The following is a 27,707-nucleotide window of genomic DNA, read 5'->3' on the forward strand; positions in this document are numbered from 1 at the left end:
ATTCTCCTCTAGGTGCAAATCGCAATACAAATTGTAACTATGGAACCACTAGGGCTTCTTCATAAGGATCTTTTCTAAAGCACATTCAAGAAAAAGGATCTCCTATGAGGAAGAGATGAGACTTCTAAATGGTGCATGTACAGAACTACTCATTTACCTTAATAGTTACACGTTGTGCTGTCCAAGCCACACATGTAACTATCAGTAACTTCCTTAAAAGATGTTTGTCAGCTTCTGCCATTCACAGATACACAGCAATGACAAAAGTATACATACCTAATGAGGTGCACAGCTGAGGGAAGTTGACATCATCCTAGCTATTTCTGTTGTGACATGTATTTCATTTTATTCAATATATAATGGCAGAGCTGTTTAATTCATTCAACAGAAGATTCCTACCAAAATGACATACCGAGCAATGTCCAAATAAGCATTAATAATTCAGTGAATTGATCCCATCTAGATGGTTTTCAGAGAGAGAAAGGTTCTTCCCTCCCATTTGAAAATATCCCCATAGTTGGAAAACAGAAGCAGAAGTTAAATCTATTGACTGCTGCATAATATGCTGAGTATATCTGCAAAAGCAGGCCCACGCTGTGTAGCAGGTCCATCCTTGTATTCAATAGATTTCAGCGCTACATGAGTAGATTGTAGCATCACAGCTGGTGAAGTGGAGGAACTAAACACGAATCGTTTTTCCCAGTTTTCCAAGGTATATGGTAAATTCTTCACCATGTTTTACAGATATGCACAAATGTATTGATAACACCAGCTGCACAATACAAAGACATCTGTGGTCATGGTTATAGAATTTACATTTTTACGCCACTTACCAAATAACTTTAGCTCTAATGAAGAGGGCTATTTCCATGATAGATTTTTTTTTTAAATGTGTTACTAACACAAGCCTAAATAAAACAAGCAGCAGACTAAGGATTCAACTTTAAAACTGCACGGGAAGCACTACCTTTATGAACAAGGGAGGATAAAGAATATGGTCAAAGCGGATTAACAACTGTTCTGACATATTTTTATGGCTTATTGTTTTGAATCACTTTGAAAGTTTCTTGAAACAAAAACACTTTCCAACCCATTATCCAAATAGGTTTTGTCTTTCATGTATGTAAACTGGCCAAGACTTTGCAAATACACCACAAACCCACTCCACCTTCACACGAGACAGTGCCACCAACTCCTGGGTCCAACTAATCTGCTCGTGCTCCTCACCAGCTTCCGTGGGATTTACTCCGCATCACAGCAAGTTTTCATTCTCCCGTGGCATCAATTTCAGCTAAAAACCTGTTGCTCAAGATGGCAGCAAATAAACCTTGTAAAAATCGCAACCATGCACCACTAACAAGAAGGCTGACATCAAGGAACTCAAATAATATGGAAAACCACAATAATTAACTGTTTTGGCCCTGATCCTGGAATCAGATCCACGTGGATGGATCCTGCACCCACCTGGAGCATGAAGGTAATGTTATTGGGCTCCGCACAAGCGTGTGGATCTGCCTGCATGGATCTATGCTCCACAATGACACAGGAGAGGAGAGGAGATGACTGGCCAACCATCTCATAGAATATTGGAGTTGGAAGGGACCTTAGGAGGTCATCTAGTCCAACCCCCTGCTCAAAGCAAGACCAATTCCCCAGACAGATTTTTACCCCGGTTCCCTAAATGGCCTCCGCAAGGATTGAACTCACAACCCTGGGTTTAGCAGGCCAATGCTCAAACCACTGAGCGATCTGCTTGCAGGATTAGAATCACAGAATTGTAGGACTGGAAGGGACCTCGAGAGGTCATCTAGTCGAGTCCCCTGAACTCGTGGCAGGATTAAGGACTATCTAGACCACCCTTGACAGGTGACTGGGCTCTTGTTACCCAACACTTTCACAGCTATTATCATTAGCGCCATACAGGTGGATTACACTTCTTAGACAAGTCAAAAAGACAAGATCCCTGTCCCACAGAGCTTCCAATCAGTGGGCTCAATCCTGCAAGTAAGTACCTTCAACTCCTATGGACTTCAGTGACCGCTGATGGGCTCAGCGCTTCAGAAACAGCACACAAAACACTTCAAGAGCAGACCCTACATTCGACAGATAATCTATCATGGGTCAAGAGATGGAATGGAAACAGAAGACAACAGGATAGAGGGAACTGCTCGGGACTGCTCAGGACAGACAAAAGTCAGATGACACTCGTACACCAGACAAAGCAGTAACACATACAAGGGAGACAGCATGTAATGTCAGAGGTGAGACTAGCAAAGCGTAGCAAGCTGAAAGCAGCAAGTTTTAAGGACATGAAGGAGGCCTGAGAGGGCATGTGATTTACAGAAAGAGGGAGGGTCCAGATATTGGGAATAGCAGGAAGACCAACTGAAATAAGGAGACAAAGGAAGCTCAAAAGAGGAGGAAGAGGAGTTAGCAAAGTGGAGACACGTGCCGCATGTTTGGTGATTATAAGATTAGTGCATTTCTATTTAAAGTGTTATCAGTTTACATCCTGTATTACAAAAGCAGCACAACGGCATTGACAGCCTGTCAATATTAATAGGACTGTCTAATGGTATATCAATACTAATCTAACTTCTGTTATCTGCTAGGCTACAGGGATTTTTCTGAAAATACAGGACAAGAGTGAGAAAAAAAAAATCACAGCAGTGACATAATACAGAAGATAAGCCACCAATTTGGCTTCCCCACCATTAGTTAGTGGCACACATGTAGTTAAGGGACGGGGGCTGGGAGGAAGCTGTGTTTTGTTGTTGGGATTTTTAAAATGTTCCATGCGCTTTGCCTTGTCTATCCTGCTTTCACTTTTCTTTTCAGAAAATCGCTATAGACCAGCATTTTTCCAAACTGGGAATAGCCACAAACTTGGAACTAAGGATGTCAGCCACGTTGGGCAATAGCAATTACAGAATTGGATGGATGGATGGGTATTTGCATTTTTGTCGTAAGGTTAATTCACTAAGAAGTATTCGTAAACCAATGACCTGACTTGAGATGTGGTTGAAGAGCCACATGTCAGGAAGTAGTCTTTATATTACAAAGAACAGACACTTTTCAGAGTTGATTAATAATAAAGCCAAATTTCTTGAACATTTTACAGAGTGGTGATGTTTTATTTACACACCGGGTCATGATACTCATCAAGATGCCCTATAGGGGTAGATGCGGATTATATGAAGCTCTCAGGAGGACATCATGGCAGCGTTCAGGAGCATCAGGTTCTGCAAGAATTGATTTTATACTGCCCACCCAGACCATTGACACCATGGTTTCCGTAGGAACTAGCCTACTTTAATAGAGGAAGGAGGCAGGCACAAAGGAAAGGTCAAAACTGAACAAAATGAACGGAACTAATTAGGTGAATATTCATTATTAATGCTGTTAAAATATCCTATTTTTCATTTTTCTGTGGTGGCAAGATGAGCAACATCTAGTTACCATCAAGCAATTCTACCAAAGAGCTGAGCAAATGTGAGAACGGTGTTAAAAAGCATGTCACCTGGTGGTATTTCTTTACTCCTACCGTGTTTGAGAGGCTAAATGGACCTGCTACAAAGTAGAAATGAGGGAGGGCAGGGAATCTTATCCTTCTATTAAAAAAATTAAATTAGTAGGTGATTTATGGCTCACTTGCATTTTGAGAGAGAGAGAGAGAGAATGATTTTACCTACTGTATTCCATCATGTGGCACCAGGAAAGACCAATGGGTGTGCCTTCCTCATGCATAAATCAGTGAGCAAGCAGACTTCCCCAGCTGAGAATGTACCCTGCTGGAGAATAGTTAGCTAACCTACACTACTCTGACTATCCGGTTACTTAGCCTGATGTTCCCCTAGAGCTTTCTGGGTGGGTATTCACAATGGTGTGCCCACATCTGGAGTTAGAAGAATTGGGGGAAGGCAAGCAAACAACAGGGGAAGCCAGGTGTTGAGACCTGGCAGAAGATCGGTCTCTCTGGAGTGGCCACCATCAGCAGGCTGAACAAAGAGATGGACTCCCCCATTTCTCTATACTGTTGGCCAAATCATGGTTGAGGATGAAAACCTACAAATATAAAACTAGAAATTCAAAACTAAGCAGCACTTCTGATCGCCCCCATCTTAAAAAATAAAAAATTACTAGAAATGGAAAAAGTACAGAAAAGAGCAACAACAATAATTAAAAGGATGGAACAGTTTTCATATGATGAGAGATTTAAAAGATTGGGACTATTCAGCTTGGAAAAGAGATAATTGAGTGGGGATCTGATAGAGGTCTATAAAATCATGAATGGGGTGGAGAAAGTGTTATTTATCCCTTCACAGAACACAAGAACCGGTGTCACCCAATGAAATTGATACATAGCAGGTTTAAAAACAAACATAAGGAAATACTTCTTCATATACACACAGTCAGCCTGTAGAACTCATTGCCAGGGGATGTTGAGAAGGCCAAAATTATAACTGGGTTCAAAAAAGAATTAGGTAAGTTCATAGAGGCTAGGTCCATCAATGGCAATTAGCCAAGATGGTCAGGGATGCAACACCATGCCCTGGTATCCCAAAGTCTCTGACTGCCAAAGGCTGGGAGTGGACAATAGGGGATGGATTACTCAATAATTGTCCTGTTCTGTTCATTCCCTCTGAAGAATCTGGCATTGGCCACTGTCGGAAGACAGGATACTGGGCTAGATGGACCGACCATTGGTCTGACCCAGTATGGCCGTTCTCATGTTCCTATATTCCACACACATACAAAAAATCTACTTTTGAATAGATCTTTTCTTCTGAACATGCCTGTTTCAGTCACATGGATTATTGTTAATTGATGGCTGTGAAGAAGTCTGTCAAGTTGTTTGCAGAGTTCTACCACAAGGCATAAGGAACAGAGAACTAGGAAAAGCTACTTCTGCCTCTTTCAAATGCAGGGGATTGCAACTCTGAACAAATCATATTTTCAGGCACTTCGAGCTAGAGCCAAAAAAAAAGTATCTTCAGGAAAGAAACAAAGTGAAAAACCATCAGGCATGTGAAGCAAGGGGGGAAACCGTTTTCCAGGGAAGATAATCCAAAGAGTATAATAAATTTTTAAAAAGGATAAGAATAAAAATTAAGAGTAATTGGATAAGGATTAGATTAAGTGAGGTAGCTTATACCAGGATTGGATAGTTAGCTCAAAAAGAAAGCAGACTATATGGTGGAAGTAACTGGAAAGAAATCAGAACACATCCTGTATCAATTAATTTATTTTTCTTAGTTAGCAAATTTAAGCTAGCTTTTCGGGACTGAGCCGCAGCACTGCAGCCACCATTAGGGCAGCCCTTGCTAATACCAGAGAAGAGTGCCCAGGGGGGAATCCACCAGGGAGTACAAATCTCCCATTTCCCCTGGCCACGGGAGGTTTGACTTTTTATTTTAAAGCTCCAGAGCTAGCCATAGGAATTTAATCTGTGTGGATAACGTTTCCAGGAGAATCCATTCGTTACTTTCCCCCTTTACAGAGTGGGAAGTGCTCAGAATTCAGAGGGCTAAAGGATCCTGGCAGCACACAGCTCTGCAGCCTTAGAAGCTTAGTATCTGTCCAGAACTGGACCAAAATTAGATGAGATAGGGACTGAATATAGTTAATGTGCCTTCTGAATCTTCCCTTTTTTCCTTAGGAAGCAAACCGTGGTTATTAAAGAAGTTGCATCTTTTCAATCCTGATCCTCGTCTTTCTGATTCCCTCTTTCCTCTTCTACAGTACCCATCAGATCTACCTCTTCTCCAGACACACCCCACAGCCTCTTCCCAATCTCTTTCACCACCCCAAACCTGTATCCTGCACTCACATCCACCCCCCCCTTGCTTCTAAGGACTTTTGCCCCAGTCCTGGTCTTCCCTCCATCCCCATCCTTACCATCTCCTCATGCAACCTTCCTGTCAACACATCCACTTCTTGTTCCTCCCGTTCTAGCCTCAGATCAAAAATGAGAATCATAAAGCGAACAGAGTTTCATGGAAGTCACAGCTCATCACTTGACTAACCACTGCCAGACAGGAGTGATTTGTAGGCATCATGGCAAAATCTTTCTTTTGCGAGAGTGAGGCACAAGCTTAAGGTATTAGTGATGAATGAACATGAAATGATACATAGGTTTGAAGGTCAGAAGTGACCCTCTAGTCTGGTCTGAAGTCTAAACTGATCAAACCTCATTTGTTAGATGGACACATGATGGGAATGTCTGAAAATCTGACGTTTATATTAAGCAAAGTCTGTTCTTTCTTAGTTGCTGTTCACTTCCTCCTGCAGTTTGCTGTACAGTAGAATACCTGGAAATATAATTACAATCAGTTTTTATTAAAAAGTTATATGGTCACTGGTAGTACATGTCAGAAGGTGCAGTTTTACTGTTTTTCATTATGTAATTGTTTGCTTCATTGCTTTTCAGCTGGTTTTTGTTGTTGTGGGAGGTGGTAAAACTAAGGAAAACCACTTTTCTGGAGACGAAGTAGGGGCAGGCAATTGTACTCTTGCAGAATGAAACCAACTCCTTCTAGCTTTATTTGAATGAAGTGTCCAAATGAGGTACACTCTTCCTGATAAACAACTGACAGTTTGTACTTGCAGCACCTGAAAACAGCAATCTATAAGCACCAGCAACAGCTACCACTAATTAAAAAAGTTAAACTCCAACAAACAGTTCAAGAAAACAAGAATGTTAGAAACAATGGTTGCTTCACCACTTAGAGAAGCGCACGACTGCTTTAAAACAAATCCACAAGTCAACTTTAGTTCTTTCTTCTCCACAGGTGTTTAATACCCCTCTCAGTAATGGTGACACTCATCCAGGTGCAAAGGGACAGCAAAAACCCTTAAGACCACACCACTGTCTGGGCAAAGCAGCTGCCCAAAGGGCTTCACATACCAATGGAGGTCTCCAAATAAGCCAGCACAGCAGGGGCTATTAAAAGTGGGTAGGTGGCAAGAGCGATTCTTAAAGTAGGCCAAACTCTTAAGGAGATTACATAGGGGAGCAGCCAGAGGGGTGAATTCCGTCTTCTTCCAGTCCTGCTTGATGGACACATTTCGAGTTATGAGAATAAAATTCAGGCATTTGAGATTTCTATCAAGAAGTATCCAATTTAAAATGCTCACAAAAGGTGGGGTGGTCTTTTCCACCGTGCATTTTTCCAGTTTCCCCTCACCCTCCAAATTCATATAGTTTTATCCATGCCTCTTCAAACACTGCCATTAGATTTCATCCACAAGGGGGGAAAAGAGCAAATTTTGCATGTAAGGCCCATTCCAAAGCCCAACAGAGACTGTACAGATTCCCACTTACTTCAGTGGAACTGGTATATAGTCCATAGACTGAGTTGGGCAATACTATCACTGGTACAATTTTACTGGTTGGAGGAAAGGGCTAGATGTAGAAATCCTGCCCAGGAGATAGCTATACACACATACACACGCCTCTGAAAACCATAAAGCTGTACTCTGTATGGGGCTTCCATCAACTGCGGAGCAGAGTGGGATTGGAGCAGTGGATGCAGACTGGCTCCACTAGCCCCCTGAGGACAGAGCATCCTTGCATAAAGTTTGGGGAGGAAGGTTTTGCTCCCTTCTTCTACCCAGAGTGGGAGAAATATTTCCCTTTGTCTTTGCTTTGCCTCTTAGGTTTCCAATCACAAGAGAAATTATTAGTTGGAAATGACAAGCCCGTGACACAGAATAGACAATAAGAAGTGAACAGCTAATGTCACAGCTAGTTCTGAACATAAAAATTCCTCCTATTAGAGACAGGATTATTTGGTTATAGATTTTAAAAAAAAATCATACTAAAACAACACAACTAAAAATACTATATGTGATTTACTTCTGTTTAGCATTCACCCAAAGCATCACAGCATTTATTTTAACCACAGGGTAGATTCATTCATTTATCACATTTATTCCTTTAAGCATGCCCCCAATGATCATTTTCCCAGCACTCGCCTGCTAAGATTGGTTTTAATGGAACCGGTCCGTTGTTTTATTAGGAACTCATTTTGACTAGTTTCTCTATTAAAGCAGAATTCCATAGGTGCACAGAACCCTCATTTTTCACTAGACACTTTGTTCATGCAGTTTCAAAAGGCACATGATGAACATCAGCATTCAGCTGTGCAATTAGTCATCCCAGCCTGTCCCACCGCTTTGGCTGAAGGCAACACCACCCTCCTGCACCCTATTCAGGAAGCAGACGATGAGTGCCAGTGATCTGGGATCCCCCAGTACTTCCCCACTTAGAAACCTTGCATTGATCAGAGCAGCTGTCGCTCTTTTCATAGTTACTGAACCCACCATCCCAGGTGATGAGCAAGTTTCCTCATCAATCTGTCCAGCCCTTGACAACCCAAGAAATGAGTGTCCAAGCTCAGAACTGAAACCCCAGGCACCTGGCATTATGTTCTAATAAGGCTGCCCCATCTCACTACACTTCTAATGCTGTAAGAAAAAAACCCCACATTTCTATTGAATTTCTTTCTACACAAGTGCATCTCTAATGAACCCCCGTAAAAGTTAAAACTTACATTCAGTAATCATATGCAATTGAAACATCATAAAATGAAAAGTCAAGAAAGTATATGTGGGCTGCAATGACTTGTCTTATTGTATTCATTCCCTTAATAAATATATCTTAAAATAACCTTGCAGTCACACATTTGCAATATAAAAATAACTTTGGATTCAAATTATTAAATAGGTAATTTAATAGAACCAAATCTGAAATGTAGGATGCTGTGCGACTTTATGATATAAGAATATGATGATTTTAGCCAACATTATTTTTCTTTTTTGCATTATCTTTGCGTTTATAATAGTACTACATCCACATAACCTTGACACTCCAGTCACCTTAGTAACAAACAAGTGTAACATATTCATGTATAATTGAAATCCCAATTGGGTATTTGATTTAAGTAAAACAAAAAGATTTTTCTTCCTCCTACTCTGCCGCCTTTTTCTTAGTCACACACATACAGGCTGAAGTGATTTTAACAGATATATTTGTACAGGATAAAATCCACAAAGTTGAAGCTCTTAATTTTAATTTCCCACAAAATGGAAACAAATGTAACACGTTAGGAAAGCCACTATTCTAAAAAAGGAAACAAAATTACTTAAGTTTTGGCTCAACACAGCTTGTCAAATTCGCACCATCAAATAAAGGGCCAAAATTTAAACCAGCAACCAAAAGCAACTGATAGAAGTCAACTGCGATCTCAGGAGCACTGAGCTGGCTGCATGGAATGAGCAAAGTAGTCTATCCCCACTGCCAGCCCATGCTAGGGCTTGCTAAAGAGGAATTATTATTATTAAATTAGACCCATAGCACTAGAGGTTAGGGTGCTCTATAGATCCTGTAGATTAAATTCTTGATTGTGGGTTCGATTCCTGCTTGGAAAACTTAAAATGTTATTCAGCTTAATTATTTCTAAGAAGGAGCAGAAAAAGCCCCGTTGCTAATGCCCGGGGGTGAGGAGGTCAGATCCCCACCCCTTTATTAAGGATTAATAGGAACTACCAGACAGACCAGAGCAATGGTCTATCTACCCTTGTAACCTGTATTCTAACAGTGTCCAGAATCAGATGCTTCAGAGGAAGGGATAAGGAAACCCTTTGTAGACAGCTGTTTATGAAACAACCTGCATGAAAGGGAGGATTCATCCTAACCCCTTCAGTTAGAGGTTGACTTGGTCCTGAAGCATGAGGGTTTCTATCCCTTCTAACTTTAAACAAGACTCATATTTAATGTAACTGTAGATATTGATTATCCAAATACTTCTCATCCTTTTCGTCAAGCTCATCCACTTCTTGATCTCAACAACATGCAGTGGCCAATCACAGATCCATTATGCAATGGCAGAAGGAGGGGAAGTATTTCCTTTCATCAAATAAAAAAAAAAATCCACTATCTTAAGTTTCATTGAATGTTCCTTTGTTCTTGTGATATTAAAAAAAGATAGCTATCAGCACCCTCTTTACCTCCTCTATGCAGTTCATTACATCGTATGCCTGGATCATTGCCCTTCTTATTCACCTCCTCTCTAAAACTAAACACCCCCAAGCTTTTCAATTTCTCCTTCTGTAGAAGTCTCTGGCACCAAAAAGGACTGATCTGGAGTCTTCTGCTTCCCCCTGCCCCCATTGTAGCTTGGATTTTTGTTTAATTTTAAGATAGGTTAATCACAAGAGACCACAGCATTCCAAGCCATACCACTGATTTATAGAATGGCATTATGGATTTTCTGTCCCATTCTTTATACATGCTAACATTTTATTTGCTTTTTTGACTGCTGTTGCTCACTGAGGAGAAATTTCCATTGAGCTGTGGCACAGTGGTACTCGGGTCTTTTTCCCCTGAGTGGTTGCAGTTCATTTAGAACCCAGCAACATCTAGGAATACTTCAAACTATTCCTTCCAGTGTGGATTACTTTGTATTTGTCAAAAAGGGAATCTCATATGACATCATGCTGTCACAATCACCTAGCTTTTCTTACGTCCCTCTGACGTGCGATGGAATTAATCTCCCCCAAAATGTGACTACATCAGAAAATGAGAAGGGACAGGGAGTTGTGAGAGAATGGTAAGAAGTCATGGGCAGACAGCAGACAGACCCCCTAGACAAGAAGGGAAAACAATTCTGCAAGACCAAAATTGGCTTTATAGGGTGGCCTTCAAAAGGGATGATTGAGGAAGTTTTCTTGCTCAGGATAGGAAACCAGCTGTCTAACTGTGGAATCAAGGAGACCTGAGGAGCTTCTACAATGTTCTTCTACTAGAGGAGTAGAGCTTAAGAGCTGAGCAAATCCCAGCACTTCACTTCCCTAAAGATGGGTGGTACAGAAAGAGCTAACAAAGCTAACCTATTAAACAAAAGATGTTAAAAAGAAACACAAGAGATTTTAGAAAAGTAGAGGTGAAGGTGTATATCTGATCAGCATAGTCTGATATAAAGTGGTTTTATTTTTTCTATGCATGGCACTATAGTTACATTCAGCTTAATTCTGTAGCTGCTCTGAAGTCAATCGAAGAGCCATGCAAGGAGCAACTACCAAAAAACCAAAACAACAACAACAACAAAAACACAGGACCTTTCTGCCAATAGAAATAAGGAATCAAAATGCAACTGGTTAAAAGTTTCTGCAACAACGTACAAGACTCCCAACATGTGGCGTGTAAGGTAGCTGTTGCCATGGTAAACATGCATGTTTAGTGAAAAGTGTTAAATCTTGTATCAGAAGTTAAAGCAGCTGCCAAGACACATTTTCACAAGTAGGAGAATTTTTGTCTTTTTAGAATGGAAGGTTTTTCAGTTGACACTGATTTTTCCTTAAAATAAAATTCCCCAGAAGGGAAGCCAATCGCACTAGAGGGAGTCCAAAAACTGAATTACTCTACTCCTTTTTTGAATCATCAACAAGTTGAGTGTGTAAATGCTTTATAGTTCTTTAATAAATCAGATACTGCTATACAAAATAATATTTCAATGGCAAACTTAAATTAATGACTCCAGTAGGAGCACTCAAGGTATTTCAACTTCTAGCTACTGAAACGTCAAGGAGTAACTTTTCAAAATACTATGGGGGAGACAGGCCAATCTTACAAGAATTCTAAGTTTGACTTCCCTTGGCCAAGTTTTCACAAATGTAAGATTCAATCCTGACCTCAAATATATGAGCATATGTTTGAGGCCAGGGTAGAGACCATAGACAGGCAATGTCTTTTGCTAGATTTTTGCTCACTGCTTTAAAGGCAACCTAGTATTTTTACCAAAATTCCAGGGGAAAAGTAGAGTTGATTATCCCAGAAGTGACAAAAAAATCCTGTGTTGCTCTGGTTAGTTTAAAACCTCTTGCACTGATAATGTTCTGAATTTCTTGCAAGATTTGCAAATACACATGCATATGCACGTCAAGCTACTGATTATTCTAGGAGTAATTTCAATTCAGTTTCCTCTAGGTAAAATTTCCCCATACCCAGAAAGCAAAACACCTGATTTTCAGGGGGAGATGAATTATTTCAGAATAAGGAAACATTTTATATAATTCAGCTCTAATTTAAACCAGTTGAAATCCGCAGTAACAAAACTGATACTAATGTACCACAGCAGAGTTTGTCCCAAAATCTGAGCCAAATAGACAGAGAATGCGACCTGCTCTGATGTTCCGCATCTGAAATTGAACACAACATGGCAGCTGCCTCATTGCTTATCTGGCATCCGGCAGCCTCCTATCCATCTAATGGGTGTACAGCATACAAAATACCACTTCCACTTACAGGGCACCATGGAGGCCTTGAAAACAAAGGGTTAGATCCTCAGCTAACATAAATCAAGGTAGCTCCATTGAAGACAGACCATCAACAGTTTACATTAGCTGAGGATCTGCCCCTTTGTTGGCAGCTATCTTCACTTTTCTACATTTTCCATCTTCAATAACCAAACACTAGCTTTCGCCTGGGTCATTGCTCCAGTGGCAAGGACTTCCCTGACACACACCCCATGGGGGTCTACTAGTGACCTCTGGTGCCCTGCCTAGGTAAAACTTGTGTTAGCTCCCTACCTTTATATCACCAACTCCTGGACCTTCTCTTCAGATCTCCTCTCCTAAAGGTTTCCTGTTCGCTTTAGCCAGCAAGACACTACTTAGCTCTTTCACTACTGTCCAACTCTCTCTTCAATTAAACTAGTCTACTACATACTAGTTTACTACTTACATCTTCAGCACACCGTCTCTGCTTTCTTTTATTTCACACAACTCAACATTTCGTTTTCCTCTCTTCTTAAGTCTAGCTCTCCCTAAAGCAGTGGTTTTCAAACTTTTTTCTGGCAACCCAGTTGAAGAAAACTGTTGATGCCCATGACCCAACGGAGCTAGGAAGGAGGAGTTTGGGGTGGGCTCAGGGCTGGGGTTAGGAATGAGGAGTTCAGGGTGTGGGAGGGGGCTCTGGGTGGGGCACAGGATTGGGGTGCAGGAGGGAGTCAGGGCTCTGGGCTGCGGGTGCAGGCTCTGGGGTGAGGCTGAGGGGTTTGGAGTGCAGGAGCGGGCTCTCAGGGCTACAGCAGGGGTTTGGGGTATGGAAGGGGGGGTCAGGGATCTGGGGTGGGGCCGCAGGCTCTGGGGTGGGGCCAGGGATGAGGGGTTTGGAGTGCAGGAAGGGGTTCCGGGTTTGGGGGGGGCTCAGGGTTGTGGCACCAGCTTCCATGGGCGGCTCCAGTCAGTAGTGCAGCATGGTGCTAAGGCAGGCTTCCTGCCTGTCCTGGCACCGCGGACCACACTGCACCCTGGAAGCGGCCAGCAGTAGATCTGGTTCCTAGGCGGCAAGTGGCTCCGTGTGGCTCTCGCCCTGATACCAGGCACCTCTGTGTTCCTGGGGAACCAGGGTGCAGTATCCAGCCAGACTCATGAAAGACACCCTCCCCCCCCAGCCTCTGCTTAAACCAAAACCCATCAGAAGAAGAAAACTTGCAGAGAGCAGTGAAGGGCGTTGGGAGACACACCTAGACCCCTCCTGACAAGGGTGACAAGATTAAGACATCTCCATTAGCATACAGAATGGAGAGCGAAGACAACTCCCCTAGCCTCATCTGCATGAAAGATGGGACAGGAAGACATCTCAATTTACATACAGAATGGAGAACAGAGAACCACACTGAATTCTGGGACCAGAAAAAGCAGGGAAGCACTGCATCCTGGGAATCTCTGCTCCAGATGCTAATGAACCTACGCCTGCACACACACCTAGCTCAGCAGTTATCAGAACAATTCTAGTAATGAATAAATACTGAAGCAGCCTAGTTGCATTGTGAGCTCCCTGGAAGAAACCACCACCCGTAGCCAAGAGTGATCAGCTCCTATTGTCTAGTCTAAAGAAAACCCTTGAGTCATCAGCTTACCTATAAACAAATCTAGTGTTCTCCCTGGAACCATTGTAATTTCTCTACAAAAATCCCTACTCACCCTCTAGTCAGGGTTCTGATGCTTAGATCCACACTATGCATCAGTTCCACTGGAACTCCATCTCCTGACTGATCGTGCTGGGGACTCTGCCTGTCTCCAGCATTCAGAACCCTCAGCTACCACCATCATCTGGGAACCCTGACCAGTTCAAGCCTCATGGAGTGGGTGAGACCCCCCCCCCTTCTCGGTTTTCCTTTCTACCTTAGGTATTAACCTTTAATCATGTATGTTATGTTGGTTTAGCTCTCCTTGTATAGTTATTACTATTATTCAATAAATAACTTCTATGGTTAAGTTGGTTGCTTCTCTCTCTCTCTCTTGCTGAACTTTACTCAGTTTGTGTTTTTAGCTTCCCCCATTCGCTCTACAGCAATGCTTCTTTTACCTAAGCTAAAGATCCCTGCAGCGCCCAAAATACTGTAGGGTTTGCTCATCAAGTAGGTTACTACCAGTACAATTGAGTTGGGGGAGTGGGGATAGGGACGTGCTGAATATGGGACACATAAGGGTAAAAGCTTGAAAGTGCTGCTTGACCCAGTCCATGGAGCCCAGGGGCATATAAGGAGAGAGAGCTTGAAAGCTCTGCTTCCTCCAGCCCAGTGAGTCCAGTGACATATAAGGGGTCAGCTTGACAGTGCTGACTGACTCAGTCCACTCAGACTTGCTCTGTTAATGTACGCGTGGGTGTTCATCTGGTTCTGGAGTGGGAGTAACCCAGCCCTAGGGACCCTAGGTCCTGCAGGATAGCTCCATTGGGAGGGGACTTGCAGAAGGGAGAAGTAGAGCTCCATATGTAAACACAAGTGACACAAACAGTACATTGACAGGATTACAGAACCCCCTTCCCCAGAGGAGTAACCCGAATAAATGAGCATACCCCAAAGTAATGGGCAAATCTGGTAACAGCTCGCAGGCACCGTTCCTCCCACCCCAGCTCCTACTGGCCAGTTTCTAGACAATGGGAGTGCGGAGCTGGTGCTCGGAGCAGCGTGCTGAGCCCTATGGGCCCCCCACCTAGGAGCTGGACTTGCTGCTGGCCCCTTCCGGAGCACAGCGCGGTGTTGGAACAGGTAGGGACTAGTCTGCCTTAGCCGGGCAGCACTGCTGACAGGACTTTTAACAGCCCAGTTGGCAGTGCTGGCCAGAGCCATCGCAACCCAGTGCCTTATATTCCACCACCCAGTACTGGGTCATGACCCAGTTTGAAAGCCACTGCCCTAAGGTACTTTTTGTGGCACACTACAGGAAGAACACAGCATTAACATAGGTTGCATTGCACTGTATTCTCAGAGCAGCCATTTGCTAATGTTATACGGACAACCAAGAAAACAGGGAAAGACTATGCAGCTGTAGACCAAAAAAACGCAGGGATCTAATGGAAAGCTTTATACCTGCCAAGACCTGAGTTAAGGGTTCTAGATTTCCCCTAAAAGTGTGCATGACATAACCAGCCACACTAGAATATAGAAATAAGCCACACACTGATGTGCCAGTTATAGCTTTTTTTTTTTTTTTTGGTCTTCCTACAACCTTATTTTTACCTTTTTAGGCTGTTAGCCATACTAGGGGCTAAACTATTGATATTTAAAAAAAGAAGAGAACATATTGACAATTAAAAACAGCTTTTACACAAGCACAATGTTTTTCTCTTTTAAAAAAATATGCATATCTGTACTACCATCATAATAACTTCTGCAGATTGACATGATATGATTGAGTATAATGGCTCCAAGGAGCCATTATGGTCGATCAGTAAATAATACACTTTTTAAATTGTCTAACTACATATTTACACTTGTCAACTTTCATACACTTCACTGACAGAACTGAAAAGAAATACTGTAAAAAAAACCTTAAGAACATTAAACCACAAAAACATTACACAGAAGTAATGTTAAGGTTTGACTTAAACCCACAAAAACACGGAAATTCCAGGTTAAGGCCAAATCTCTACAAATGACACCGTCTTTAACTCACTGAACGGTGCGTGAGTTTTTGTTGAAGTCTCCGAAAAGTGAGTAACTAAGCGATAAAGGTACAAAAGCCCATGTGTTATGATGGCTGAAGACACTTCAGGTGTGCACTGAGCCACGGTGTGGAGGAGTGTTTCCAGTGCATTAAAGATCAACAATCACATTGTCTGACATGACAAATTATTCAACAGGAAAGGGGGGTTATAAGCCACAACTGAGGCTTTTTCCTGCATTTACATTCCCAACTAACTCAAAAGGAATTAGTCTTTATTCATTCCTTACTCAGGAAAAAAGTCCCTATTGATTTCATTGGGAATTTTGCCAGCATTTTTTTATTTTATTTTAATATATATAAATATAAAAATACAGAGTAAAGACCTAAGGATTTGATCTTAAACAGGACTGTTGTAAATTATTTAAAGTAAGCCTGAAGAAAAATCTTCCCTAGCCCAAAGAGTAATTCCACATGGAAACAAATAGAAGGGCAACATGTTTTTTTAAGGGGAAAATAATGAGGTTGCGGTTTCTTTCATTCATAAATTTTGTTTTCTCCTCTTCAGCTTTAGTCATTTTTTTCCCTCAGAACAGCAGCAGTTGCGTTATTGGTTTTGTCAGCGCTTCAGTGGTAACAATACAAAGCAAAGACCTCAGACATCATTTTTGACTGCAAGAGGGTCAGATCCTGTTGCCTCTCAAGTCAATTGGGCACTGACACTTTGATCATTCAGTTATGGGGCCAGGCAAGTACCTGCTGTGATGGTACCTCCTATACGGCTCTATGGAAATATGCTTAGAATGCGTTTTATGCTACATATGCCATGTAGCATATCTCCGTAAACGTTATGATCTACTGAATGTATTACTCCTATTTGCATGCATGTATCATTTTTGTATTTGACGTTATGAATGTTGGCTGTGTAGTGGCTTGATTTCTAAATAACCTTAGTAGACCATTTGGTCAGTTCCTGGAGAAAGCAATGTTGAAATTAAGTACCTAATCAAGAAACAATTAAAGGACAATAGATCTTGGAATGCTCCAATCCACATAAGAATTCTACTTGAGGACGTTCAAGGTAGCATGTAAACAATGGATGCTACCTGTAAAAACTGTGAATCATGCATGGACATGTGACTTGCCCAGGTGACTCCCAAACGCCATCTTGGAGCTAGACTTTGCATAGGAGTGAGGAGGGGGGGTCTCCACCCACAAGAGAAAGTCTATTTAAACCCCTGGGAGACCCTTCCATTTTGTCTTCAGCTGGCTAAAGAAAGAGCGTCTCCACCCCCGCAGGATACCTGAAAGAAATTGGAACAAAGGACAGTGACTGCAAGGGGTGTGAGTGATTGCTGGACCCAGGCTAAAAGGAGATTAGCCTGTAAAAGGGACCATTCTGGAACTGGTGAGGATCTTATCTGTATTCAGTTTGATTAGACATAGATTTGCGCATTTTATTTTATTTTGCTTGGTGACTTACTTTGTTCTGTCTGTTACTACTTGGAACCACTTAAATCCTACTTTCTGCATTTAATAAAATCATTTTTTAAATATTAGTTAACTATTTAGTTAGTTATTAATACCTGGGGGAGCAAACAACTGTGCATCTCTCTCTATCAGTGTTATATAGAGGGTGAACAATTTATGAGTTTACCCTGTATAAGCTTTATACAGGGTAAAACGGATTCATTTGGGTTTAGACCCCATTGGGAGTTGGGCATCTGAGTGTTAAAGACAGGAACACTTCTGTTAGCTGCTTTCAGGTAAACCTGCAGCTTTGGGGTAAGTAATTCAGACCCTGGGGTCTTTGGTGGAGCAGACGGGTGTGTCTGGCTCAGCAAAACAGGGTGCTGGAGTCCTGAGCTGGCAGGGAAAGCAGGGGTAGAAGTAGTCTTGGCATGCCAGGTGGCAGCTCCCAAGAGGGTTTCCGTGATCCAACCTGTCACACCTGCCTAGACAGAAAAACATCTGCCACTAACTTCATCATGAAAAGAATCAGGCTCAAAGTACATCATTCATACCAAAAGAACCCAATATGCTTCAGGGACTGCACTGTGTCTCTGAAGCATGTTATCAAAAAAGCTGAGGGGTATCTCAGTCGCAGTCTTCTCCAAGGGGTCTTCCCCTCATAAGTAAGTCTAGGCAAAGATATATACTTATCTTGATCTGAGAGCTCAATCCATGAAGACCTAGAACAACAGACCTTGGAAGCAATACTGAACGGACACATCCAAAGGGGCTGGCAGAGTGCCCACATCCATTGGACATTACCGCTTTGTTTTACATTAAAAAAAACCCTCAGCTAGTTGATGACTGCCCAACCATGCTGAACAGACATTGTCCATAACTATCTACAACAGGAATTTTCCTGGCAAACAGTCCTCAGCTAAGTTTGTTCATGCACTGAAATCATGAAAAAAACAACAACAACAAAAAAGCTCTGCTGGAAAAGATTATTAATGGAGTATAAAAGGCATTTCATCTGCATATTGTCCCGCAATGGGCTTTATCGGAGTGATGGTATAATGAGACCTAAGTCTCATGTTTTCCTACTGAAGGAACCCTTCAGACCCCTTTCGAACCACATGCAGCAGAGCTAGGACTAAGGGTCTTATCCTGCATTCCTTGAAGCCAACAGCAAAACTTCCAGTAGCTTCTACTAAGAGGGTAGCCCATGACCAGCTCAGAGAACTTTCTGAAGTTTCTCACTGAGTCAAACATTCCTTATTTGTTTGGCCCATGTCTGTGTATCGTAAGCCGTGGTATGACTACGTCTACCAAAGTGTGCTGCCTTTCTACCATTGCATGACTGACATTATCAGGGTACAATCCAGACCAATGAGTAACTGGATCACCCTGCCCTGTAACCTGGGGTGCCCTTTACAAGCCTTGCTGCACAGAAACACCCTCCAGCAGGCAAGTCACTCACAGCTATGTCTGTGTGTGTGCTGCAACCAGCCAGCCACACCTAGGCTCTTACCATCCTTAAAAAATTACCACAGAGTGACCCCAACACACTCCTGGTCTCAGATTTCTCCCCAGGAACGTATATACTGTACTATCCAGCCCTCTCCTGGAAAGTACAAATACACCTCTACTCCATAGAACGCGACCCAATATAACACGAATTCAAATATAACAGGGTAAAGCAGTGCTCTGGGGGGGCGGGGTTGCGCACTCCGGCGGATCAAAGCAAGTTCGATATAACGTGGTTTCACCTATAACGCGGTAAGATTTTTTGGCTCCTGAGCACAGCGTTATATCGGGGTAGAGGTGTACATTAAGTCCTTTATTTCTTTAAGGGAATAATATGCACCAGCTCCGGGCATAAAACCTACTGGTCCGCGCTCCAGCTCCGGACTCCGCTCCAAAGCCCAGATATGCACACAACTTGTTACCGTAAATGGAGTTACCCAGACACTTCAACTTGAACACACTGGATTAGATAAAACAATAAAACAAGTTTATTAACTACAAAGAGAGATTTTAAGTGAGTACAAAAAATGAGGCATAAAAGTCAGAAATGGTTACAAGAAAAATGAAAGATAAAATGCTTTTTAGTGCCTAACTCAAGAAACGATATTAGATTCAAAGCAAAGCTCTCTCACCACATGCTTACAGCCGTCTGACCAAACTCTTCAGGCCAAGACCCCTCCCCCAGAGTCCAACAGCTGCTTCCTTTGTCTTTTCAGGTGCTATGAATGCGATGGGCAGGGAGCGTAAGAGGGGTCCCTTGGGATGTTTGCCTCTTCTTTTTATAGTTACAACCCCCCTCTTGAAAAACTTCCACGAGAAAGTCTATATGGAAGGATGTTCCCTACTGTTTTTTTCTACCTGTTTGAACTTCCTTTGTCTTCCCTTCCTGCTTGATGATTCTGTTTACTACTTAAATGCAAGTTAAGCAGAGCATACATTCCTTTGTTTAGATCAGACCTGTTTGCCAACTTCTGCTTTGGCAAGGCTGTGGGGTTTAGAAAGTGTGTTAATAACATCGTACAGGGGAATCTTAACTCCACACACTATTGCCACACATACTTTTATCAGGACAATACTGACTAGCAAATTATGAGTTTTCAACTAATACCTTACATAACATACTTTGTACAAAGATTACAATAGTGTGTACGATGTGAAGACAGGGATAAATTCTTTCACAGTGACCTCTGTCTCTTCTGACCTGACATGGTGGTTCTCTGTCATGTGAATGTCCTGGTGGGAGCAGTTATCCATCTCTTAAGGACACCTGAATTAATATAGGCTACATAGGATAATTTTTGTCTCTTTAGAATGGAAGGTTTTGCAGTTGACACTGATTTTTTCCTAAAAGAAGTCTGTATATTTGTAAGGCTCAGCTTACTGGTTGCAAACTTGGATTTTCCTGATAAATAAAGGTCGGCGGTCATGGCAGAAGTCTATTTTGATGCCCTCTCCCAGTTTAGTTTTCCTGAGATTCACTGCAGCTGCCATGGCTTATACTAAAAAAAAACGTCACTGGTCAAAAGAGAACTTGTAACAAATGCACATCAGAAGGGCTCATCCCTCCATGAACCAAAGGTATTTAATAAGGCTACTAAAGGCCTCTGCTTCTTGATCTTCCTAATACCGGGCAACCACTAGACAGACGTGAGCCCAACTGAAAATGAAGAATGTTCTTGTCTCAAATGTTTAGTTGACTGATAGAACGAGGGAAAATCCTTTTCCTATTGGAGGTAGAATTCCTGGAGAGAATATAAAACTTACAGCTTCTGGCACTCTGGAAAGCGCCAAGATTACACATTCCTCAGGGCACCCACATACAGTACTGTTCGACAAGTGCCAGAAGAAAGTCAACCTGAAGGTACAAGCACATTCTCAGGACTGAGAAAAGAAGGCAAAAAGCCTCAGGGAAGACAGATCCTTGAGAAGAGCCAGCTTCAGAGCCCAGCTGCCGTATCAGCGTCTGGCCAACAGGCATCCAGTAACTGTGAACCTCCACTCCCCCCTCTAGCTGCTGGGAGAGAGAAATAGCTTTGTGTTTTCTCTCCCATTTACAACTTCCTGGCTGCTGATGAACGAGTAGGAGTCTGCACTTCTAACTTTCGCCCAGCCCCTTGACTGCTGGAAGGGGGTGGGAAGATGATGTTTCTGCTATATTATTCCTTCCACGGTCTCCATTTCCTTGGACCCACCCACCCCCATGAGAAGCACCAGTGCCCCCCTCTTTAGCGGTTTATAGCTTTATCAGGCAGTCGCATGACGTGAGATCCATTTACAGCTGTCAATGCTGCTCACAGGCACTTCTATACAGCAAAAATAAAACCAAGTCTTGTCAGTGTCATTCAGCCACCGCTTGGCAAAGCTTGAGCAGCAGTACAGCCACTGGAGCAGCTTATCTGCAGACTCAGGAACACAGCATTGCTTTATATTTGGTAACTTTTCTTCCCAGCCACAGGGGGGCCTAGAATTTCATTTTTTAAAAAGATACTTCAATTTCAGCAGGATTTATGCCTCAGGCCCCCACCCTAGCAAGAGAAAGCATTTAATTTGCTACTGTAGGGTGGATTTTTCCAGCTTTGGTTTGAAACAATCAAAAATACTGGTCTTCTTTTATGTCCTGTTCCCTATATGCCGTTTCAGATAGGACAGTGCCAAGAGGAAGTAATAAAAGCGGATGGAAATAAATCAGACTAGGGTTAGTATATTTAACAAACCTGATTTCTTTCTCTAGTGTCCTAAGCTACTCCCTGGTATTTAGCATTATGAGGACAGAGAATAAATATTAGCTCTCAATTGTGTGCCTCCATACCTTCATGACTTCTATGCTTGGGTGGGGACTACTCTCCATCAATCAGAATGAAGGCCTCTCTGAACCCTCCAGACTGCAGAGGCTTTCAATACCTTTGCATTTTAACCCAAGATTCCAAGGACTTTATGTATTGCATCCTTTAGCAGACAACAGATTTTCTATGTTGAATAAAACATCTTGTCACTTCCGATATATAATTTCAGTTATGAAATTAACACAAAAAACACAAACATTCTGATTCTAATACATTATTGTTTTATTAAAAGTTTGTCATATATACTGTAAGTAAATACAAAAGTTTATAATGGTACATGTTTTACTTTGCCAGTTCCATTTTGGCCACAATTCAGCAAGGTACTTTGGCATACGCCTACCTTTAAACATTTGTAATCCCACTGATTTATGGAATTACTCATGTGCTTAAAATGTAAGCACATACTTGCATAGCTTGCTGAACTGGGGTCTTTGCTAGGGGCCATACAATTAAAACCCTCTCACCATTTACAATCTACTACCTTCACAGGCAGATGTGTGCATAAAATAATTCCGTTAGCAGGCTCATAGGAAGAATGGAAAACATCTACATCAAAGCAGATTTAACTGGGAAACTATTGTAAGAAAATAAATACAGTCACAACAAAGTTAGGTCTCGTTCTATTCCACTATCAAAAATCTATATTCAGTTTTATAAATATAAAGCACTGAGATATACCATGAATTCAGCTAATAAGAAGGTTTACGACAGATCTTTCATTTTAAGCGTGAAAAGATTTCTGTACTTAAAAGGCTCAAAATTCCCCTTTCTTCTCAGGATGAGAAATGCCCCTTGACGCCCCATCACCTCCAGGACATAGCCACAGTGGAAATAATTTTCACAACTAATTTGTATATGAAGTAACATGGTTAACATTATCCAATGAATTTAGATCCACCTACACAGTATAAATATATTTAGATAAACTGTCACCTTCAGCAGAATTCATTAAAATAATGTTATATCTTCTTTGTTAAACGTAATTTTTTTAATTGAAATTTAATTTTACCATATTATTTGGTAGATTTTTAATTGACATTTGTAGTAATTAATTGGTAAGCATTACAGCTTTGTCTGAAGAATTTAAAACTAAATTTGACATAGAGATTGGCTAGCCACTGCTGTGAGGTGCCTGCTGGGAGCACTTCATCATGCGCCGAGCCCCTCCTGCTGATCATAGGTGGGGGACGATGGTCTCTTTCTTACAGTCATGAATTACATTACTAATATTTCATTACCACCACGCAAATGTCATGTTAATTTCTGATCATCATCAAGTCAGACAATGGTTTCCACACTGGCAATGAGCCAATTAGCTCTGTGGAAAAATATTCAGGCAATTATATAACTTAAATTAGGTTAAGGACTCAGGAGAAAGCAAAATAAACGCTTTGAAAATACTTCGGAGATAAAATGTAAGTTGACACTGTCTTCGTGTGCTATAGTCGATGTTATACAATCTGATAGGCAGCTGCCAACATTCATAACTGTTTATTAAATCTAGCTTCTCTTTATGGTGGCATCTAAGATCTGTATTTTTACCAATATTAGGTTCATTGTGTTATGAAAAAGACCAAAATACTTAGGATCATCCACACCAGCTTATAAAACATATTATGGAGTATATTAAATTGTTAAAATTACTTTTTCCCCCCCAAGTAGAAAAGTTTCCTGGCTAGAAAGTTTGTTTTGCTCAAAGTGTTTAAGCCACTGATGTTTCACAGTAGTAAGGGAGACAGTACTTTTGTCCTAGAAGTATCTGCTGTTAAGACCTAGCCCAATAGCTGACTAGTTGTCCCCCATACTCTGATGCAAAAGAACCAAGTTGAACTTCTGGTCTTGGGGCTGAATCCCAAGCTCAGTTCCATGGGTATATGCTAATACAACTCCAGTGACTTCAGTAAATGTACTCCTGATATATACATTAGTGTGAATATGACCAGAAACAGAGCTATGATTCCTTGCTTCCCTGCCATCAAAGGAGCATTGTAAACAACATAAACCCCTACAGATAACTAAGGGTAGGTCTACACTTACCTCCGGGTCCGGCGGTAAGCAATCGCTCTTCTGGGATCAATTTATTGCGTCTTGTCTAGAGGCAATAAATCAATCCCGGATCGATCCCAGAAGTGCTCGCCGTCGACACCAGTACTCCAGCTCGGCGAGAGGAGTACGCGGCATCGACGGGGGAGCCTGCCTGCCGCGTCTGGACCCGCGGTAAGTTCGAACTAAGGTACTTCGAATTATTAACGTAGCTGAATTTGCATACCTTAGTTCGAAGTGGGGGGTTAGTGTGGACCAGGCCTAAGAACCAAGTGATGTCCCATCTAGACTTCCTCTTTTGGAATAATGGCAGCTGTAATGTAGATTACAGCACCCCTTCCTACATGTGGGGGCGGCGAGGTCTGCTCGGAATGCTCATAAAACACAGTAACTCTCTAAAGGACGCTAAGTAGCTGAAAAGAAAAGTAGCAGTTTTATAACTCTCCAATTAGCTTGGGGTTCAGACCACTGAACTGCATGGGTGAAGCTGTGCGAAATCTTGCTGAAAATCCAGACTTTAAGCACCAAACCATTATTTTGATTTGTTCTGTTCTTAAGTCAATTTATTGGGCAAGCATGGTTATCTCCAATTTAAAAAAAAACGTATACAGCACCAATTTCTTGACTTTAAAAATTGGTAACGATGAGCAATTTGTTTAAACCTTTACCATCTCTTTTGGTTTCATTTTCTTACGCGTTGCAGTGAAGCAATTCACTGTTCTGGCTGCTTGCCCCAGATGACCTTTGCCTGCCATAAAATAGTACACAAGTAGATGCTAGGCTTTAAAAAGAAGAACTCTTTTCTTCCAAAGGCTCTAAGTATTCAGTCAACACAATTAGCAGGAATCACATTTTGTTACTCAATAAGCTGGAAAGTTCTAAAATCTACAGGGTGTGAATGAATTCCTGACATCATCACGAAGGCTTAATGGGGGGGGAAGCAGTAATAATATTTAAAGGTGGATCTTACTGCAACAGGGGAAAGGACTGCTCCTCAGAGCTGTCCTCTAGCGGCTGATGAACAGGAAGATGGAAAAAGCAAGTCACCCTTACACCAGCCAGGCAACTTTCCACCCTTAGAGAGAATTCTGGGAAAGGTGTTAATAATACATTGATGTAATGATGCAACTAGAAGCTAGAAAAAAGATAAGGCTTAAAATAAGTGTGTCAGCACCATTTCTGGCAAACTGTTCCTTGCCAATGGTTGCTCAGAAATGCCTGGCTCATTTTATGTTGTTATTTTGCAGGGTTGTTGTTTTTTTTTAAGTGTTTAGGGAGCTGATTCTGTTCAGAGATCTTAAGGCTATTGTGTGACCCGAAATTTTAAAGGAGGACTAAAAGCAGCCAGATTTACAAGATATATGGACATGCCTCTCTTTGTTCAGTCCAGTGTTTGGAGAGAATTAATCATCCTGAATTTTTTAATACTGAAGCTACTGAGAGAACTGGTCTCTAGAACACTTCTTCTCTACTCGGGATACTAGTTAACCACAGGTTTTCACTTTCATAATTCAACCTATTCTCTCAAGGATACATTTTAAAGTCTCTCCGTTCTTCTGGGTGTTATTTCTAAGAACAGACACAGAGTCCCATTACAGGTAATGCCACAGGGTTATCATAATAGCATATGCTGTTGCACTTAGCCTATGCCATGCTCAGAGAGGCCTAGATCTTTATTAAAGTCTTTCACAGCAGGACTCAGACTCCACAAATTCTATATTTATGGTTATTATAGGAGATTTAAGTAAATACAGAAGGAGAGCTTTACGAAGGGAAAGAATATCTTCCATATACCTATACAAGTTTTCTATGCCTACTTTATTGGAAACTAAATTAATTAGCTAGCACCATCACTAAAGTCAAAAGACCAGTTTGCTATGGAGCACTGAGAATTTTCTTGCCCAGCTAGACATCACTGGAGAAATCTGGAATTGCTCCCCATTTTAGGATCTCAGTCACATTAGCAAGGTTGGTAATTCATATATGAAGGAACTGGTAGAAATCTCTCTCACACACACATACTTTGAGATGCCATATGGGATTATTCAACGGTTTACTACACCAGTCGGTAAAAATTGAGCAGTTATTATAATCTTTGCTAAATGACATGGTAATTATGCTACCTCTGTGGGGGGTGGGGAGGGAAAGAAGCACAGAACCTTAAAAAAAAAAAAAAAAAAAAAAAAAAAAACACACAATTCACTCATGTGTGAATTTCTGTGTTTTTATAATCTTTGAATTGAAATGGGTTTCCAAATACACAGAGGGATATTATTAAACATGTGCCAGAAACCCAAATTTATTTTCAAGAAACAATTTATATCCCCATCTTCAATGCAAATTAATTACTCATATTTCCTGCTTTTAAAAGCCTCCTTATTCATATCCTTTAATTTTCTTGCAAATAAAATGATTCCTGTTTTCCTGACTTTTTGTCCCCCTCCCGCCCAGTTCATAAGTAAAAGGCGGGACATGGGACGGGAGTAAAGAGAAAAGGGATGTGCCAGGTGAGTGATCTCAGTTTGTTAGTGACTTTGCTCTGCACGCTGGTGGAGCTGCGGGGAGGAATTCAAAGTACTAGCTCCAATACTCCTTCTGCACCAACTGCAAGCCAATTCACAGATTGGAACTGACAGCCCAGTCCCAAAAGGGGCCTAACCGGATTACTCCACATCTACAGGTAAGGGGTCACAATGGGGACTGCATATGGACAACAACAGGGGCAAATGGCAACCTTTCATTAATAGAGAAACAGGCACACCCCCACCCACCAGTTGACTTGGCTGGATCACGCACATCAGTAGAGAAACCAAGCTTGGTATCTAGGGTTTCACCTTGAACAATGGGAAACTTTGCGCTACGGGATGCCAAGCTAACAAGGCAGGCATATGTGATAAGACAGCTCTCGTGTGTACCAGTGATACCATTTTGTCACTGGGATAGAAGCAAGGCAAAACAGTGATAGCTAATTGTTTTCTGGTTGTGGCTCCTTTGGAAGCAAAGCAAGACCGATGCCATGGAAAAAGGCCTCTACATATCCATATTTAATTGTGACGTGCAGTGCCTGCAAAGCCTTGCTTAGACCATGCCTGTTTATACCACAAAATGCCAACCCCACCACCAAACATCTATAACATCTTGCATTTTCATGTAAGCTTTGGAGTTTTTTTCTATTATTAAATCAGATTCTTATATTATAATATACAGCAGAAAACTAGTGACATATTTTTAAGCACAAACAATACTAAAAAAACAAAAGCATACCAAGTAACAAGCGGGGGGAAAAAAACAACTACAGACTTGGGTTAGTTGACTCACCAGTTTTACTTGTGGGCATTACACATATTCACTCATGGCTCAGGGCAAATCTGGCAAGGGATCAAAACCCCTACCATGGGAACCATGTTCGGAAGCTGGAATCACTCAGAAAGTGGTTCTCAGGAGATTGACTGAAAGACAAAAACATGTTTTAAAACTTCACTTAGCTAGAACTAAGCCCAAGCCCACCACTTCCCTGAACTTGAAAACAAAGAGGAAAGTATAAATGCTGGAGGTGGGGAAAAACCCCTATTGAAATATTCTTGCAATAAATCAAATGTTATTTTGTCATATAAAGATTTTTTTTTGCTATAAATAAAATTGAAACTTAAGGCAGGAAGGCAGCGTTTTTAAAAGGTGCTATTATTTCAAGTATCTAATTTGCTCTGCTGATTTATAAGTTTATGTTCATTTTCAATACCAAAATTAGTCAACACCCTAGCAGATACTCTGTTAGAAAACAGAGTGCTGTTTCAGGACTTTAAGAGATTTTAACCTACTTCTGCACTATCAAAATGAAACAGGGTCAGTAAGTTTGTCAGATGTTTATCCTCCCTTTGCTCACTTCAT

At 41.5% G+C, this 27,707-nt stretch overlaps 1 protein-coding gene across 11 annotated transcripts in view; it reads right to left on the bottom strand.

Annotated features, from left to right (window-relative positions):
* The window catches only part of FOXP1 (forkhead box P1), a 518,592-nt gene that overhangs the window by 432,113 nt on the left and 58,772 nt on the right, over positions 1-27,707 (bottom strand). For all 11 annotated transcript variants that reach the window (XM_034777591.1, XM_034777590.1, XM_034777582.1 and 8 more), the window contains one exon: positions 27,138-27,268. The gene's annotated coding sequence lies outside the window, so the exon portion shown is untranslated. The remainder of the gene's footprint in view (positions 1-27,137; positions 27,269-27,707) is intronic.

Source organism: Trachemys scripta, chromosome 7, assembly GCF_013100865.1.
Source record: "Trachemys scripta elegans isolate TJP31775 chromosome 7, CAS_Tse_1.0, whole genome shotgun sequence".
In the NCBI taxonomy this organism is placed as follows: Eukaryota; Metazoa; Chordata; order Testudines; family Emydidae; genus Trachemys; species Trachemys scripta.